Consider the following 15,118-nt stretch of genomic DNA (forward strand, 5'->3'; position numbering starts at 1 on the left):
GACCATGTTTCCTTTTTCATGGATCCTTCAAGTGAATGGTGGATTTGAAGAAAGAATTATGTCCACCATCAATGTAAGGCTTTAATCTTTGCCCATTGACTTTGAAAGTCCCCTTAGTTTCATTAGATACTTCAATTGCACCATGAGGAAAAACTTTAGTCACTATGTATGGACCACTCCATCTTGACTTTAGTTTTCCAAGAAAAAGCTTCAATCTAGAATTATAAAGAAGAACCTTGTCTCCAATTGTGAACTCTTTCTTTTTAATGTGTGCATCATGCCATGCCTTGGTTTTTTCCTTATAAATTCTAGAATTTTCATAAGCTTGGTGCTGTCATTCTTCAAGTTCATTCAATTGCATCTTTCTTTGTTCACCTACAACTTGCAAATCAAAGTTAAGCAGTTTCTCATTGTCCAATATGCTTTATGCTCTAATTCAACAGGGAGGTGACAACCTTACCAAACACCAACCTATAAGGAGACATTCTAATGGGTGTTTTGAAAGCTGTCCTATAGGCCCAAAGTGCATCATCCAATTTCATTAACCAATCATTCCTAGATAAGCTCACAGTCTTTTCCAAAATACATTTCAATTCCCTACTTAAAATTTCTACTTGTCCACTAGTTTGGGGATGATAGGGTGTAGCAATCCTATGGGTAACACCATATTTAATTAATAAATTATCAAACTATTTATTGCAAAAGTGTTTACCTTCATCACTAATGATAGCCCTATGATAGGGGCATCATAGACCGATGTGGGAGGGGCTTCACCAGAAAATGGGAACTCTCTCACGGTACCTTGGCGTAACCTGAATATGATGGGTGTGCACTCACTGGATAGAAAGGTTTACCTGAAAACGGCTCTGAACCTTGTCTGACAGAGGCGAAAGGAAAACTCATTTGATGAGTGGATATGATCTGTCACAGAAAGGTGGTGGGGTTATGCAGTTGAAACAGTTGGCTTCACACAGCCCATGTGATTTCCCACATTTCCAGAGACATCTTCATTGTCTCCGTCACTAAGAAAGGAGGGAAGTCTCAAAGATGAACAAATGGGAATGAAACATAGATTAAAAGCCATATCTATGTAGGTAACATGAATCAAACTAAGGTTGTGGATTAACGTCTTTGCTATTTTATCAGAAAATGGCAAACGGTCAAGTCGCAAAGCTTTTAGATGATAACAAGCTTAAGGGCCCAAACTATGCCGACTGGTATAGAAATCTTATGCTGGTCCTAACTTCTGAAAAGTTAGATAAGGTGGTGAAAAATCATGCCCTGGAGCGTCCAGGTGATAGGGCTTATGAAGCCCGTAGGAGGGACTACCAAGATTGGGAGGATAAGAACTCCCTAGCCCGCTGCTTTGTTGTTGCATCACTGGACAACTCAATACAGAGGTAGTTCGATTAGACCGAACTAGCCAATGACATATTGGAGAGTCTAAAGACGATGTATGAAGAGCAGAACCATTCTACTTGATAGAAGGTCCTGAAATTTTTCATGACCGCAGATGACCAAAGGGTAGAAAGTTCATGACCATTGTCTTCGGATGATGGGCTGCATTAACGAACAAGAAACTCTTGGATCTGGGCTAGATCTTGGCACACAAGTGGATGCCATCCGGAATTCTTTGCCCTCTTCCTTCAATGCGTTCACAATGAACTTCAACATGAATAAGCTGAATGCCAGTGTCCAGGAACTCAGCAATATGTTGTAGAGGGCCGAGGATCTATTCAAGAAGGATGAGCCTGTCTTGCTGAAGCTAACAAATCGGGCAAGAAAAAGAGAAAGGCAAAGAAGCCCCAGAAGAAAGCTGCCAAACCCTAGAAGTAGAAGAACAAGGCATCTGATGTTTGTCACTTCTGCAAGCAGACCGGCCATTGGAAGAGGAACTGTCCTGCCTACTGGGAATCTAAGAAAGGTAACATCGAAACTTGTGTCATAGAAACTAATATGTTAGTTACTTCTGTGTCCTGGTGTGTTGACTCTAGGGCTTCAACTCATGCGTGTAACTCACTGCAGGGGTTCAAAGTTAGTAGAAGATTGAGTGAAGGTGAGGTGACACTATTCATGGGAACGACTACAAGTGTTGTAGCTGCGGCAATAAGAACCGTAGAATTAGTATTTAGAGAAGGAGTGCTTGTACTTAAAGATTGTCTTTATGTATAGAACTTGAGAGGAAATTTAATATATGTTTCTAAGCTATTTGCTGATGGATATAATGTTTGTTTTAGTAATATGATTACTATTAAATGGAATAACAAATTCATCTTATGTGGGGAACTGGAGAACGGTCTCTATGTTCTACATCCTTCTCTGGAAACTAACTTAACCGAAACTACGTCGGTCAAAAATCCCAAAAAAAGGAATCATGATACAGTAAATCCCACGTGCCTCTGGCATTACCGACTTGGCCATATCGGTGTTGACCGAATCACAAGGCTGGTAAAGGATGGTCCTTTGGATTTTCTAACCATAGAAAATCTTCCCACTTGTGAGCCTTGCCTTCAAGGTAAGATGACTAAGTGGCCATTTGACGGTAAGCCTGAAAGATCTGCTGGCACACTTGACCTAATACATACTGATGTATGTGGTCCCCTGAATTTTAGGACATGAAATCAACACGTGTATTTCATCACCTTTACAAATGAGTTTTCATGATATGGTTACGTGTACCTAATGAGACACAAGTCTGAATCCTTAGAAAAGTTCAAAGAGTTCAGACAAGAAGTCAAGAAACAGTTAGGGAGAGAAATTAAGGCCCTTCGATCAGATCGAGGTGGTGAGTATCTCTCTGACGAATTCAGGGACTTCTTAAAGGTCAATAGGATAGTGTCACAATTAGCTCCTCCTGCCACACCTCAACTCAATGGTGTTTCGGAGAGGAGGAATAGGATCTTGTTGGACATGGTCCGGTCCCTTCTCGTACATTCAAAATTACCCACATCCTTTTAGGGATATGCATTAGAGACTGCTATTTATGTACTGAATCGGGTTCCAACCAAATCGGTTCCGAAGACTCCATATGAACTGTAGACTGGAAGGAAGCTAAGTATAAGACACTTGAAGATTTGGGATTGTCCTGCACACGTTAAAAGAACAAGTGTGGACAAGTTGGAATCCAAAACCAGTTGTTGCCTATTTATAGGCTGCCCAAAAGATTCGGTGGGTTATCTATTCTATGACTCAAGTGAGCAGAAAGTGTTCTGCAATCGAAATGCCCAATTCTTAGAAATTGAATACATCCTGGACACCCATCGTCAGGAAATAGTTCTTGATGAGGAGAGCTCAGGAGCAATGGGAGATGTCCCACAGGTTCCAGGTAGCGACCAACCTAGAAAATCCACTCGGGTATCCAGGCCATCAGTCTGATATGGTTATGACCAGGATAGTTACCTAGTGGAAACCTTGACTAGTGAGGAGGATCCCGTAACTTACGCAGAGGATATGTTAGACATAGATTCCCAGAAGTGGGTGGAGGCCATGAAAGCTGAGATGGACTCGATGGAGACCAATGGGGTCTGGACTCTAGTAGATCCGCCCTCCGGGGTAAAAGCAATTGGTTGCAAATGGATCTACAAGAGGAAGAAGGGCCCCGATGGCAGGATTGAGACCTACAAAGCTCGTTTGGTGGCGAAACGGTATACTCAGAAAGAAGGCATCGATTATGAGGAAACCTTTTCGCCTGTGGCCATGCTTTAATCCATTAGGATTCTACTAGCTGTAGTAGCGTACCATGACTACGAGATTTGGCAGATGGATGTCAAAACCGCAATCCTAAATGGAAATCTTAGTGAAGATATCTACATGCAGCAGCCGCAAGGCTTCATTGCTGCTGGTCAGGAACACATGGTATGTAAACTCAATAGATCCATATATGGACTTAAGCAGGCTTCTATGAGTTGGAACATCCGTTTTGATTCTGCTGTCAAAACGTTTGATTTTGAGTAGAATCAGGATGAGCCCTGTGTTTACAGGAAGACCAGTGGGGATAAGATCACCTTTTTGGTGTTGTACGTGGGCGATATCCTACTCATGGGGAATGATGTAGGAATGTTGACATCAGTCAAGGTATGGCTATCACAGCCATTCTCCATGAAAGATCTTGGAGAAGCTTCATATATATTGGGTCTTCGACTCAATAGAGATAGATCGAAGTGGATAATTGGATTATCGCAGGCTACTTACATTGACAAAATTGTCAAAAGATATAGCATGGAGAACTCCAATGAAGGAAATGTTCCTTTCGAGCATGGAGTCACTCTCTTCAAGAAGATGTCTCCCAAGACTTCTGAGGAGATTGAGGGCATGAAAGATGTTCCCGATGCCTCAGCCGTAGGGAACATCATGTATGCCATGTTGTGCACTCACCCGGACATTGCTCAGGCGGTGATTGTGGTAAGCAGATTCCAAGCCAACCCTGGGTAGGAGCATTGGGCTATTGTGAAGAACATACTCAAATACCTTCGAAGGACAAAAGAGTTTTGTCTGGTATTTGATGGTAGTTCACTACAAGTTCTAGGGTATACCGATGCCGATTTTCAGTCAGATCCAGATGATAGAAAGTCTACATCTGGGTATGTTTTCACGATAGGATTGTGTGTTGTTTGTTGGAAAAGCAGCAATCGGGTCCACTACAGATTCCACAACCAAGGCCGAGTACATTGCTGCAAGTGAAGCTGCCAAGGAAGCCGTGTGGATGAAGAATTTCATACATGAATTGGGAGTGATTCCGTCCTGCACATCACCCATCCCGTTGTTGTGTGACAACAATGGAGTGATCGCCCAGGCTAAAGAGCCTCGGGCCAACTCGAAGTCAAAGCACATCGAGAGGAAGTACCACGTACTACGGGAGATCGTTGGTAGAGGGTACATCTTAATTCAGAAGGTAGCATCAGTGGATAATGTGTCAGACCCATTGACTAAGCCACTAACACAGGAAGTGTTTGAAAAACACGTGGAAATTATGGGACTCCGGCTTGTACCAGATTGGACCTAAGTGCAAGTGGGAGCTGTTAGACAGTTTTGTATGCCCTTAGCTTCAATCCAATTTGATGTACTTTTGACATTTAGTGTAAATAAATAAAGTGCATGTTTGATTCATGTTGTTTGGTATAATTCTATGTAAGACTCTACAACTGGACACTTATAGAGACTCGTGTTATTTTTAAATGTTCACAGTCATTGGATAAGTCTAGGGAGATTTATCCTGCCAAGGCTGATACTGGTGTGCCACCAAGTGTTGGGATGGCTTGTCTCAGCCACCAGGGTAAGACCCAAGGCACATGTAGTATGGGATTACTTGAATACTTGAACCAGACCAGATTTCCAGTATTGCCCTGGACCTTGGAGACAGATGGGCAAAACTGGAAAGTTACACCTGACCCCTAGACTCGATTATGACACTTCACTAGGTGTCGGATCGGGCTGTCTTTGATATGTCAATCAGTGAGATCCTTAGTGGGGGTCAAAACCTGGGCATGTTGGGGCAGTCTGAAAATTCATCTGAGTGAGTGATCATAGTGACAGGATCAGCCCCTTTGTCGGACAATGGTAATGATCGGGAATGCACTCTCTCTAATGGGAACCAAACTGCCGGCAGTTGATTTCAATCATTGGAATTTTGTTTTGCAAATATATATATATATATATATGTATATGTACGGTTTCAAAAAGTTTGCAAATAGTTTTAATTCCCGGGATCCATGTGAGTAGAGAGTGTAGCACTGTTCCTTGCAGCCGAGGGAAGGGTCCTCTCTTGTTAGGCAATGCTTGATCATTAAGGGCCGAGAGGTTAAGTGTAAGACCATTTGGGATAATACATGATGGGATAATCTTGCACCTGCCCATAGTCCTGGGTTTTTATAAGATGGCTTGGCCCAGGGACCACTTAATGTAAGTGTTGGGCCCATAGGGTCCATGTGATGGGCTCAGGGGTTCACTGAGCTTTTCAATGAATTCGGTTGGGCCTTGTAATAAAGGCTGGGCCGAACCCATGTGGCTGGTGTGTTGATCAATACTTGGGTCCCACACCATACAAAGAAGCCCAACTGGGCAACAGATTGGAAACTAGTTAAACACTAAATACTTAATGGGCCAAAAGCCCATTACAAGCTGGGCTGATATGATCACCCATCTATGGGGCGAATCTAAGATTAATGTTAGTAAAAGGATTGGGCCATTAACCTTATCCACTCCGGGAGACCAAATTCAAATCAAATTTGAATCTGTTAACCTCCAGAGAAGATTAGGAGTAAACTAACTTAATCTGCAGATTGGATTAAGATAATCCCCTATCCAAATACTGATTTGGATTGGGATAACTCCTAATTATGAGGTTTTCTTAATCAAGAAGAAAGGAGGAGAAACCTTAAGAGAAATATATCAGATTTTGAACCAAGGGTTTTTGAGTAAGCAAGAAAGCATCCTGCGAATTGAGATTAGATCTCATACAGACTCTAGAGAGAAGAGAAGCAATTCAGCCATCTTCGTCCCAAGAGTTCTCCTCCAGCCGCCGCCATTCCCTCTTGCAAGATTTGATCTTTGCAGCAATAGGATGTCAAGAAATCAGTTCTTGACATCAGTCTTGCAAGAAAGACTGAGAAAGATTCGGTGTTTAGAGTTTCAAGAGAGTTCTTGCGAATGATCCAGTGTGTAGGATGCACCCTACTGGTTCCGTTCCACCCACAACTGTGTCATCTTCAACAGGAGCAGATCTTGGTGTCTTCTTTGGGCATGATCACCAACTTTGGTTCGATTATGGTTCAAGTAGAATCCTTGAATAATGTATTCTAAATTTAGGGAATATGATTCCCAGTTGGGAGAAGGTAGGAAAATTTTTGAAATTCGCCCACCCATTCCGCAACCATCATGGCGTCCATTAGATGGATCCTACCATTCTTTCACTAGAAACCCTAGGCGCATATTCCCTGGCAAACCTAGGACGGCCCTGGCCAACCTAGAAACCCTAGGTGTGCTCACATATTCCTTGTCAAACCTAGGGAGGCCATGTCGACATCAGCTATGATCTTTGTCTAACTTATGAATGCAGGTACTTTGTATGACTTATAAATGTGATAGTCTGGGGGAGAACAAACTTAATCCATTCCATGCATGGACAATAGTATTTTTGCTGATCAACACTAACACTAGCTACTGATATCTCAATTCCATGAGAGACCTCAAGCAGACTTCGCATGTGATGACCAAAACTTATCGCAAAAGGAAACAAAGGCCTGAAATCCATGATTAACCCTTATGGCTAAACCCCAACCATATCGCCTACGAGGGGCCTTGCCTTCTCAAGGCACAGCAGACTTTGACCCTCGTGTGGGTGACAACACTGCGTTTCCCTACAAAGTAATTCATCTTCCATAGATAGAGTCCAATAGGTGCCCGACGCTAAAATACATGAATTTTAATTGTGATATTACCTAAACACTTGCGAAGTTCTTTCCGATATCATTAGACATTTACAACTTTTTGTCTCCTCAAACGATGTTTAACACTCGCACTGAGCCTCCAAGCTAAGGGAAGTACACAAATTCCCTTTTCTCTAGTAGTTCGTAAGTAAAAAGATAATTACCTCCTACTTACACTTGCGTTAGTACTTGATTATGATTAAAGTCCAGTACACTTATGGAGGTATTCCTTTGCAAAAAAGATCACAAAGCGCCCGGCTTTAAATGTTTGAATTTCATTATCATTCAGTACTTCAACCAATATAAGTTGTGATGATTCTCAGTCTTAGAACTTTTTTTGGAGAGTATGGCTCAGTATTATATAGGATACAACTTCGATTAAAAAATTCTTTCTTGTGACTAATATGAGATGAAATCTCATCCCAAACTCAAAATGCTGCGACATGCGAAGAAGTTTTGTCGAATGATTGTTGCGAAGACTTTCTAATTACTAACAACACTTAAATCTAAAGTAATGAGAAAAACTTCACCTACAATTGGGGTTGATATTCACTAGAACCTGAACATTATACACCAAGGCCATTAGTCCACTGGCGTTGCAATAAAGGCTAGCACACAAAATAATCAAAGTACTGGGACACAATCAAAAGACAAAATTACATCTTTCCTTTCCATAAAATTGATTTACAAAAGTGAGTGACTATGAGTATTCACACAGCAGCCCAATCTTTCCTCATATTAATTATATTTTCTAAAGCATGCCAACACTCTTTGAAGTTCATCAAATCTTTCATCTCTGCATATTCGGCCACTATCTTCTGTTGTTGACCACACTCCCCCATGGGGGCTTCCAGCTTCTCAGTCACTTTTGTAAGATTGGCCTTGACTTTTTTTAGGTAGAGGCACATATCCTTCAATGGACGACCAAAAATGTGATCCTTTGAGATCAGCTTTCCAAAACGCATGGGCCAACATAATAACCCATTCTTCAATTTGTTCCATTTGGAAGTCAATAACAGAAAAGCACTCACAGGTCTTCAGCCATTGACCAAATTTAAGGAATGAGAGAGCCGTCATATGGATGGCCGAACCCTACAGGAAGGTTAGGCATCAATTCAAAAATTTCCTCTCACCTCATCTGGGAATCACATTCCTTCTTTTAGAAAATCTGCATTTTCAAGGATCAATCTTGAACCCTAAATTGAACAAGATCTGAAACCAGAAGCAAGAGAGTGATATACCTAATACAGAGAAACAATATCTCCCAACGAAGGTGTTCATGCCCAAAGAAAAACTCCAAAGACCACTCCCACTGAAGATGACACAGTGAATGATGGAGCAGAATCAGCAGTGTTCGTCCAATGAACCGAACCTTTCGCAAGATTTCATTGGAGGCTGTAAGCACAACTTCAGATCAGCCTTTCCCCAAAGGCTGATATCTAGATCTGATCTTGATCGCTCCTGCTTGAAGAAGAGATCGAACTGGTAGTTATGGCGGCGGCAAGAAAGGGCGACAAGGAGAAAATAGCGCAGTCTCACTAGATGCTATGTTCTCTCTTCTGTAACTCTTGCACTGAAACTGAGGATGCGATCTTCTAAGTGGTTGCCACCCCCTCCTCCTTTTATAACCTAAAAGAGATTAGCTCCTAATCCCATTAAGAGTAGCTGATCCAAATCGTATTTGGATCTGAATTCCCTTTAAGTGATAAGGATAGACCCTTATCTTATCTGCAGATTAGATCAGCCCTCTCCTAATCCTATTAGGAGGTTTCCAAATCTGAATCTGTATTCAGATCTGGACTCTTTGAGTGGATAGGGTTAAGACCCTATCCTATCTGCTAATTTAATCTCAGTGCTCAGTATGGCTTGTTTTAATTAGTTGGGCTTCTTTGTATGGCGTGGGACCCAAAAATTGGCCTACACATCAGCCACATGGGTTCAGCCCAGCCTCTGTTACAAGGCCTGGCCGAATACACTATTATGGACAGTGCACCCCCTGAGCCCATCATATGAGCTCTTAATGGACCCAACACTTACACTAAGTGGTCACTGGGCCAAGCCACCTTATTAACACCTAGGGACTGTGGGCAGATGCAAGAATAGCCCATCAGGTATACCCTCAATGGTCTTACACTTAACCTCTCAGCCCATAATGATCATACACTACCCGACAAGAGAGGACCTCTCCCTCGGCTGCAAGGAACAGTGCTACACTCTCTACTCACATGGATCTCGGGAATTAAAACCTTTTGCAAATATTTTGAAACCATAATATATATATATATATATATATATATATATATATATATATATATATATTTTGCAAAACAAATTTCAACGATTGAAATCGGCTGCCGGCAGTCATGGTTTCCATTAGAGATAGTGCATCCCTGATCATTACCTTTGTCCAAAAAAGGGGTTGATCCTATCACTACGATCACCCACTGAGATGAATTCTCGGACTGTTCCAACATACCCAGGTTTTGACCCCCGCTAAGGATCTCACTGATTGGCATATCAAAGGTAGCCTAATATGACATCTAGTGCAATATCATAATCGAGTCTAGGGGTCAGGTGTAACTTTCCAGTTTTTTCCACTAATCACCAAGGTCCAGGGCAATACTAGAAATCTAGTCTGGTTCAAGTTTTCAAGTAAACCTACACTACATGTACCTCGGGTCTCACCTTGGCAGCTGAGACAGGCCACCCCAACACTTGGTGGCACATAAGTGTTAGCCTTAGTAGGAAAAATCTCCCCAGACTTATCCAATGACTGTGAACATTCTAAACTAACACGAGTCTCATTATGTGTCCAATTTAAGGGTATTACACAGAAACACACCACAATAACATGAATCAAATATGTACTTTATTCATTTACAATAAATGTTATAATGTACATCAATCTAAATGGAGCAAAGGGTATACACTGTCTAACACAAATTCTGGCCATGAGAGTTCATCACAGGGCCAGTTCATGATGTGGTCCATCATCGTTACAATAGTGCTCAAGGCTGGCCCTACGACTACTGGAGGAAGGTCAGTAGACGGTAATGGTGTATCCGAAAGTATGTCGTTAACCACTTCAGAACACCAGCTTCAATAATTATAAAATTTTCTAATTCTCAAAATAACTACAAATGCAGTTAGTGGTGAGAAAGGGATCGTATGCATAGGGAAGTGAGGGAAAAATCTTTACGTACTTCAATCCAGACAAAATAATACAGTTGGAGATTGCAGAAACACAAAATTTAATTAATTAAACTGGAATCCATTAACATAAAATTCTAACAATGTTGAAAGCGAAACATGCAAAAAAAATGAATAAATGATAAAAATAAATAAATAAATCAATAACCAAATAGAAAGTCTACAACTTGGTCAGAGGTAGCAATCTCCGGATCTATCCTTTGACTCTTGAACTCCTCGAACTAGGCCTTCTGCCTTACTGGTCCGAATTCCAGATCAATAGAAAGGAAGACAAAAATTAAATTAGATAAAAGTAAATTGTAGAAATAAAAATAAGGGCTAGAAATTAAAGAACGGAAAGTAAATATTGAAACTAATAGAAAATTGGTTGGGGTCCGAATCCAGAGGTGGTAGAAGTGGCTAGGCGAACTGCAAGCAGGAACCCCTCCTCTTGCCTGGGCATTCTCCTCTTTCTCTACCCTTCAACTTCTCAACAGCAGCCTTCCGTCTTACCAAGGGGCAAAATCCAACCCCTTCTTAGGACCCCTTAGGTCATTTTTATAGAGAATGGTGGATAAAATTGGGATTAGAATGAAAGAGGGGGGCGACAGTTGGGCTTTAGCAGAAATATGGGCACCCTAGGGTTTAGAATGGAGGGTTAGGACTGTTCTAAGGTGATTCTAAGGCTGAGAAGAGAAGGAGAGGGCGATCAATATTATGTAGGGCTAAGATTTGTGCACCTAGAATTGGATGGCGGAGATTTAGGTGCCTAGCGCTGATGTTAGACAGTTGTATGCCCTTAGCTCCAATCAGAATGATGTAAATTATGAGTTTATTGTAAATGAATGAAGTACATATTTGATTCATGTTCCTATGGTGTGTTTTTATGTAATACCCTTAAACTGGACATTATGAGACTCGTGTTAGTTTAGAATGTTCACAACCGTTGGATAAGTCTGGGGAGATTTATCCTACCAAGGCTAACACTGATGTGTCGGCAAGTCAGTTGGGGTGGCCTGTCTCTACCACCAGGCTGAGACTCGAGGTACATGCAGTGTAGGATTAATTGAATCTTTGAATCGGACCAAATTTCCAGCATTGCCCTGGACCTTGGAGATTGATGGGAAAAACTGGAAAGTTACACCTAACCCCTAGACTCGATTATGATACTACACTAGGTGTCAGATTGGGCTATCTTTGATATGCCAATCAGTGAGATCCTTAGCGGGGTAAAAACTTGGGTATGTTGGGACAGTCTGAGAATTCATCTGAGTGGGTGATCATAGTGACAGGATCAGCCCCTTTGTCGGACAAAGGTAATGATCGGAGATGTACTATCTGATGGAAACCAAGAATACCGGCAACCGATTTCAATCGTTGAGATTTGTTTTTTAAAATATATTTTATATGAGATATAAAAGTATATATAATATGGTTTCCAACCATTTGCAAAAATTTTTTAATTCCCGGGATCCATGTGAGTAGAGAGTGCAACACTGTTCCTTGCAGCCGAGGGAGAGGTCCTCTCTTGTCGGGCAGTGTTTGATCATTATGGGCTGAGAGGTTAAGTGTAAGACCATTGAGGGTAATATCTGATGGGCTAATCTTGCATCTGCCCACAATCCCTAGGTGTTACAAGGTGGCTTGGCCCAAGGACCACTTAGGGAAAGTGTTGGCATAGAGCCCATGTGATGGGTTTTAGGGGGTGCACTGTCCATAACAGTGTATTCGGTCAGTCCTTGTAACAAAGGCTGGGCTGAACCCATGTGGCTGATGTGTAGATCTATGTTTGGGTCCCACACCATACAAGGAAGCCTAACTGGGCAGCAGTTTGGAAGGCAAAGTATGCACATAACCTTATTGGGCCTAAAGCCAATTTTGAACTGAGCTGATTTGATCGGTTAAATAAGGAGCAAATTCTGAGATTGGATTAGCAAATAGGATTGGGCCTTAACCCTATCCACTCAAAGAGTCTAGATCTAAATGTGATTCAGATTTGGAAACCTCCTAATGAGATTAGGAGAAGGCCGATCCAATCTGTAGATAAGATAAGGGTTTACCTTTATCACTTAAAGGGAATTCTGATTCAAATAAGATTTGGATCAGCAACTCCTAATAGGATTAGGAGCTGTTCCCTTTAAGGTTATACAAGGAGGAGGGGGCGACAGCCTTTACACACACTTCACATCCTCTCTTTAGAGCTGAAATTACAGAAGAGAGAATTCAGTTTTACTGCGCTAAATCTCTCTTGTCGCCTCCTTCCTGCCGCTGCCATATCTGCCAGTTTGATCTTCTGTTCTCAGTGGGAGTGATCAAGATCATATCTTGATATCAGTTCTTTGTGGAAGGACTGATTAGTAGTAGTGCTCACATGCCATCCAGCTGATTCTTGCGAAGGATCTGGTTCTTTTGAAGAACGCTGCTGATTCTGCTCCATCCTACACTGCGCCATCTTCAGTGGGAGCAGTTTTTGGTTCCTTCCTTGGGTGTAAACACCTCCATTGGGAGATACTATTTCTCCGTAGCAGGTATATCCACTCTGCTACTATTTTTGTTCAGATCTGGTTCGGTTCTTGGTTCAAAATTGATCATTGAAAAATATGATTTTTCTAAAATAAGGGAATATGATTCCCAATAAGATGGAGAGAAATTTTGAAATTCGCCCATTCTATTCCACAAGATTTGAGCGTCCATATGGTCTCTATGTTTTGCATCCTTCGCTAGAATCCAACATAGCCAAAACTACGTCGGTTAACGTTCCCAAGAGAACTTGTGATACCATTAGTCCCACGTGCCTTTGGCATTACCGTCTTGGTCATATCGGTATTGACTGAATCACAAAGTTGGTAAAGGATGGTCCTTTGGATTTTCTAACTATAGAAGATCTTCCCACCTGTGAGCATTGCCTTCGTGGTAAGATGACAAAATGGCCATTTGGCGGCAAGCCTGAAAGATGTAAAGGCATGCTTGACCTTATACATAGTGATGTATGCAGGCCCCTGAATGTTAGGAGTCGTAACCAACACGTATACTTCATCACCTTCACCGATGATTATTTGCGGTATGGTTACGTGTACCTAATGAGACACAAGTCTGAATCCTTTGAAAAGTTCAAGGAGTTTAGACAAGAGGTTGAGAAACAGTTGGGGAGATAAATTAAGACCCTTCGATCCGATCGAGGTGGCGAGTATCTCTCTGATGAATTCAAGGACTACCTAAAGGTCAACGGGATAGTATCGCAATTAGCTCCTCTTACTATACCACAACTTAACGGTGTTTCAGAGAGGAGGAATAGGACCTTACTTGATATGGTCCGGTCAGTTCTCGCACACTCGGAGTTACCCACATCCTTTTGGAGATACGCATTAGAGACTGCAATTTACATGCTGAATAGGGTTCCAACCAAATCAGTTTAGAGCACTCCACATGAACTTTGGAGTGGAAAGAAACCAAGTGTCAGACACTTGAAGATTTCGGGTTGTTTGGCACACGTTAAAAGAACGAGCTTGGATAAATTAAATCTTGAACCAACTGTTGCCTATTTGTAGGCTACCCTAAAAGCTCTATGAACTATCTATTCTATGATCCAGGAGAACAGAAGGTATTTTGTAGTCGGAATGCCCATTTCTTGGAAGAAGATTACATCCTAAACAATCATCGTCAGGAAATTGTTCTTGATGAGGAGAGCTCAGGAGTAGTGGGAGATGTCCCACATGTTCTAGGTAGTGGCCAACCTAGAAGATCTACCTGGGTATCCAAGCTACCAGTCCGTTATATTTATGACCAAGATAGTTACCTGGTGGAAGCCTTGACTAGTGAAGAGGATCCCATGACTTACGCGGAAGCTATGTTGGACATAGACTCCCTTAAGTGGGTAGATGCCATGAGAGCTAAGATGGACTTAATGGAGAACAATAGAGTTTGGACTCTGGTAGATCCGCCTCCTGGGGTAAAAGCAATTGGTTGCAAATGGATATATAAGAGGAAGAAGGGCCCCGATGGTAGGGTTGAGACCTACAAAGCTCGTCTGGTGGCGAAAGGTTACACTCAGAAAGAGGGCACTGATTATGAGGAAACATTTTCGCCTGTGGCCATGCTTAAATCCATTAGGATCCTACTAGCTGTAGCAGCATACCATAACTATGAGATTTGGCAAATAGATGTCAAAACCGCATTCCTGAATGGAGATCTTATTGAAGATATCTATATGCAGCAGCCGCAAGGCTTCATAGCTGCGGATCCGGAACATATGATATGTAAACTAAATAGATCCATATATGGACTTAAGCAAGCTTCTAGGAGTTGGAACATCTGATTTGACTCTACTTTCAAAATGTTTGACTTTGAGCAGAATTCGGATGAGCCTTGTGTTTACAGGAAGACCAGTGGGGATAAAGTTACATTCTTGGTTCTGTACGTGGACGATATCATAATCATTAGGAATGATGTGGGAATGTTGACCTCGGTCAAAGTATGGCTTTCACAACAATTCTCCATGAAAGATC

Source organism: Nelumbo lutea, chromosome 2 (assembly GCF_056320005.1).
Source record: "Nelumbo lutea isolate HS-2025 chromosome 2, American lotus-T2T, whole genome shotgun sequence".
NCBI lineage: Eukaryota > Viridiplantae > Streptophyta > Magnoliopsida > Proteales > Nelumbonaceae > Nelumbo > Nelumbo lutea.